The sequence below is a fragment of the Rhopalosiphum maidis genome, chromosome 3 (assembly GCF_003676215.2).
Source record: "Rhopalosiphum maidis isolate BTI-1 chromosome 3, ASM367621v3, whole genome shotgun sequence".
In the NCBI taxonomy this organism is placed as follows: Eukaryota; Metazoa; Arthropoda; class Insecta; order Hemiptera; family Aphididae; genus Rhopalosiphum; species Rhopalosiphum maidis.
This window is the reverse complement of record NC_040879.1, coordinates 22,206,067-22,212,066: the sequence shown is the minus strand read 5'-3', so window position 1 is coordinate 22,212,066 and position 6,000 is coordinate 22,206,067.

Sequence of the window (6,000 nt, the reverse complement as noted above, 5' to 3'; positions counted from 1 at the left end):
ATTTTTAAAACTTAAGGTCATATTTCAAATTGTGGTCGAAATCATTACGTCCTGCGGTCTCAGCTACCCGTGATATCATCAACGATGAAAAGTTACGTTGGGGCTACTAACGAAAGAACTTTTTTTTATATCCATTGAAGTTGATATACAAAACGCGCAAAAGTATTAATATTGGACTAAATAAAGCATCCCGTGTTTAAGCATCTGGAACACATAGTGATTCGTCTTATTTTAGTCGTAACGTCCCCTTTCATAGTGGCGGTACACGATGGTCGAATAAATGTAATCACTAATCACCCTAGATTTCGTCCAGCATGCCATACTCTCAAGCCATGTACCCACATCCTCGGGCCGCAGAACCACTGTCACCGCTTTTATTCACTTGTTGGCGCTGAAGTGAAAATGCTCTCTCCCGGTAGAACTCTCTCGGTATTTTGGCGGTTCAATATATCAGAGCGTTTAATTCCACTGGAAATATGAATTGAGTTTAACGGACCGTGTACCATAGGTGTCTGAAGTCAAGTTTGTGGTTTACGTTAATATACGTTTGTGTAAATCCTTTCAAAGTTTCAACAACGTCTCGTGGTTCGGTCGGACCGTAGATATATAAACGTTGGCGTTATTTTAGTTCAATGCTGGTTAAAACTGTGTAAATGGCGACTGATAATCACCATTTATCATAAATCCACGTAACTAAGTGACGTTGGATTGTTGTGCCGTTGTGCATACCAACAAGCCGTCTGTAACAAATTTTATTTTTTTTTTAAATAATGAAAGTCTTACACTTGATCACGTTGGAACTATATATGGCGAACGTGTAAGGTGTGACGTATTAAAATATGAAAAAAAAAACGTGCATCATAGTGTTTTTGTAAATTTTATATTTATCATACATCTTTTATAGAATATTAGAATATTAAAACCGTTCTAAATCAGCTATAGCATAGCTATATTTTTATTGATACCTTTGAATTCGAACATATTTTCTTTATAGTTTTGAGTTGGATCTCCTTTGGTAATGATATAACTACACGTGTTGATGAATGTGCACTTTATACAATTTTTAATTTAGCAAATAAGCTTATGTTTGGGTACGCAATTGTATTCTACCGGTCTACCCGTATTATATTGTATACTTTTCCAACGTGGCAATGTTACTCTGAAATAACATCCGGAATCGTATTTATGAAAAGGGTACCGCCGACAAGCAGCGCGTACACAAAATCATATTCCACTCGTCTGACCAACCCGAAAACCCGGTCCATAATTCCAATGGACTGGAACGCTGTGGTGTACATTGGGACTCCAACATACTGGGCGACTTGTACCGGAAGCGGGTATTCGTAGTTCAGCGCCAACAAATGGACAGAAGCGGTGACGGAGCTCTGTGGCACGAGTGTGTGGGAGCATGGCTCGACTATGACGTGCTGGACGAGATCTAGGGCGATTGGTGATTACTTTTACTCGGCCATCATATACATATTATATTTCACCAACATGAACGGGCGATGTCATAACCAAAAGAACTGTGTGTCCGTGACCCTTAAACACGGACAGCCTTATTTTTCTGTATCAATATTCTCGTGCTGATATACTTTTCCGTGTCGTGTATAACAACACTGCTGTGCGATTTAGCACAAGTAGCTGGTTTTTTTTTTTTTTTACCAATGAAAGCCGTTTCGTTAGTTTCCTCTGCGTAACTTTTCGTCATTGGAAATATCATCGGTTGCTGAGACCGTATGACGTAAAGATCTCGACCGCCGTCTAGAATATGACCTTGGGTTTTACAAATCGTTTAAAATTTCGAAGCATTCCATTGATTTAATACATGCCCCGGGTACTCCACTACGGCGATAAAATTGTCGAGATTCGAGATCAAACGCGGAGGGATTAAAAGAATTGTTAATACTTATATTCAGGTGCAATGAAAGCAATATATTGTTTTCGTAGAACTGCAAATTGTTGGTTTACAAACCAGAAATGCTAACGTGTTAGATATAAATATTAGGTATATTTGTATAATAAATATTCTACCGATTCTCCGGGCAGCCACTGACCTACTAAAATCATACAACATAAAATAAAAAATAAATTTTAAATTTTATCAACGAAAATCTTCCCAATTACCTACCCTATAATTTCCTAAACAACATATATTATTCTAATCTCTTGTATATTATATACCTGTGTATGCCATGCCAACATTTTAAAATTATTGTACTTGTATTTGTCAGATACTTACTGCTAACAAAAAATATTATTTTATTATTATTTAATTATCATATTGTATCAGTTGTAATTTATTTAGGTACCTAAAATATTATTAAAATTCTTCATATATAAGACCTTTTAATAATATCTTATTTTGTATTGAAATATTTAATATAAATCAAATCCGGCTTAAATGTCATATATTTTGTGTTTATTAATTATAAATTGTTCTTAAAAATTGTGAAAATCTTAATTATTCTTTTAAATTTTTATCAGAAGGACCGGGTCATTATAATATATTAGTATTATATAGGTACCTATAATCTTATTATCTAATATAATCATATATTCTTATTTACATTTATTGATTGTTACTAGCAATACACCAGTATTACCATTACTTGAGTTATCATTTTATTATTCAGTGCATCATCTCGTCTCATTAATTTATAAATACACACACACACACACACACACACACATACACACATACACACATATATAGTATATATTCTATACACACCAACACGCCCATCTTCACTACGTAAATTGTCAGATTTGGATGGCGTTCCATACCACTCTGACTTAGTTTCACCTATATGTATATTGTATAAACATCATAAACATATCACACATAGTGTTACCGACACACAGTCGATATTGGCAGATTGTATAGATTGTACTGTTGTAGGCGATGTGCACAGCGTATTAAGATGACTGGACACTTGAATTAATATTATTTTCTTCCGGGCCAATACGATTGTGTTTCGTGTTTGCATGTGTACATCGAACACCTTCGAATATATTTGTCAGCATAAAATCCACTTATCTTAGACTTGTGTATCTTATCGTTTTCATAAATAAATTTATTATTTCCCATTCGAATATGCAACCATCAACATTGAAAATTCATACTTTTATTTTATTTTAAATTCAATATTATTTGATAAATAATATTAAAGGTAATAATATTATAGATCAGGAGTGGCAAATTATTTGAAAATTACCTTTTCTTTTTTTTTTTTTTTTGAGCGTGTCATTAAAAATATTATATTCAATATTGTAAGAAAAAAATTATCGTAATTTTATTGTATAATTAAGGTATTAATATAAAAAAGGTTAGTTTAGGTACATAATAATTACTTTATTAATTATTTATTTTCTTAATCAATTTTTGTTAAATACTTAATTCCAATTCGTTGATATTTTTTAGTTTATGAAAAAATTTTAATTTTTTGCGTGCCCTCATAATCTTTTTACGTGTGACCTATTTCCCAAGATGCGCGTGCCCTGGATTTTCCATCACTGGTATAGCTGTATAAGTTATATTAGGTAATATATAGGGGGACGATGCGAAAAGTAACGAATCTAATAAGGTTCGATGGTTTATTTTATGTTATTTTAAAATAAAATACCAATAGCAATTACAGTGAAAACTCTTTATAACGAAATTCTTTACAACGAAAAACTCTATATAACGTAAACATTACATAATAATGGTTGGTTTGCTTTATAACCCAATATTCAATTCATTCTCTATAACGTATAGTCATTGTCAATAACGAAACAATATTTTATGTTTCATAACACAATTTACCTATTAAGTATTATAAGTTATAAAAATAATCGGCAAAAATGCCAAAATTTTCAAGAACGATTACATTCTTTCATTATTTACTTTTAATATCGTAATAATACCATTATTATCGATATCGAATATATTCATTTTATTATCGACATAATATCTAACAAAAATTTTCTTTTTTTTTTAAACCCCTCTACATTAACATTTACACTATGTATTAAATTTAATATACTATTTATCACACTAGTTGGGTAAAATGTCCAGTTCCTATGAAGATACTGTATTCAGCATTTAAGCTTATAGTTTAATTCAAAATTTCAAATTACATGTTAAAATATTATGGTATTGTTATAAAGAGTAGTTGAACTGCATTTATTGTTATTATTAATCAAACAATAAAATAATAATTATATTTGCTTGCTACTTTAAAATAATTACATTTTTGGACCTCCCTTCCCCCCTTAAAACAATCCAGGTTGCGACCACTTGTCTTAATGTTTGATGTGGTGAGACTCGAGATGATGTATGCAAAAATTAGCAGATAATAAAATAAATTATTAATACAATAAACGCCTTGTAACAAGCACTCCGAGAGCTGAAACAACACAACTGTGACGTATAGCGTATAATATTGCGAGAATTTATTATCGAGTTACAGTTGTATCGTTGTATGTGTGGCACAAACTTATCTAAAAATATATTAATAATAAGAAGTGGTAGGTATACTTAAAATAAAAATATAACGGAAATGCTGATGGATAAAAAAAAAGTTTTTTTTTAGATTTTTTGCTGGTTATATAGGTATTAGGTAGGTACTCATTAGAAATGCGAATTATAAATTCTACATCCGGCTTTTGCGGTGTATTGAAAATATTATAATAATTTCGGAGTTGTACGTTCGAACGCCAATTATAAAAACACTGACGTGATCGAATCACCTTATACAGTTAAAATACTGTGTAAAAATCGTATTTCATAATAGTCACTCGGCGTTGTCGAAGTGTTGTTATTCTAATATAATATTTACCGATTGAATTGATTGATTCAAAGATTTAAGATTCAATAATCAATTTTTAAAATTGAGAACAGCTCTACCGTACAATAAGAGTCGATTGTATCTCGTCATTGAGTCGATCACTGTAATGGATGATTATGTGCTTATAATTTGAACACGAAACTGTCAGCCAGACGTCAGCATATCATCAAATAAATGTATTAGTATTAATTATTCTAGTAATTTATTTTACTTAGTAATATATTATTAACTGTATGGTAATTAATAGGCAATAGCATAGGTACAATATTTTTAAAAGGTAAATGGAATATAAAAAAAGTTTCAATCATCACGAAAAATGTTTTTGAATTAAAATAATATAACTAAATTGTTATTCTTCGTTTAAAAATCAAATGTTAACCAAATTTGAACTTCGGATGACTATAAAACAAAAAATTATATTTATATATTTCTTAGATTATTTTGGTTCCAGTATGAACCATTTAAATATGAAGAAATTTGTATTACATTTTCAAGCCTTTTGACTGATCAAAAAATATTAATAGATAATTATGGAAAAAAAATCAAAAATGTAAGTCTTTGAATACCTATATAAAAAAGAATAAAAATATTTTGAAAATGTTATCGTGTAGGTATGCCTATTAAATTCTGGTACAAATATAAGGTGAACATTTCTTGTTTTTGAATTCTATGAATGGAGAAAAGAATATGATGATGAATGATGATTTTACAATTTTGTGTATTTATTTTGTCTGTCAGTAATTATTTATTCTTTAAGGTGGTAATAATCTAGTTGGTACTTTGGCAAGGGAAAAATCAATAAAACTGTATTTTTTTTACATAAAATCAGTAATTTTTTGGTTTAATTACATAACAAATGACCTTAGATACTTAAAATGTTCACTAAATTTATTTTCCACTGTACCTTTTTTATTGATGAACAGATTAGTAATTACTGGAGCACGGATGTTGTATAGTACTAAAAAACTAGTAAAATTGAGCGCAGTATTACACTAAAAAATACCAAAAGGCGAAAATTGCACTTAAAATAATAGTGTTTTGTAATAAATATTTTAAATTTACTATTATAATCTAAAATCCTACCAAAAATATAAGTATAAATAATTCAGTATTTTAATTAAAGTGGCTGAACGTTGAAGACAAATTATAACAATATATTGCATAAAAA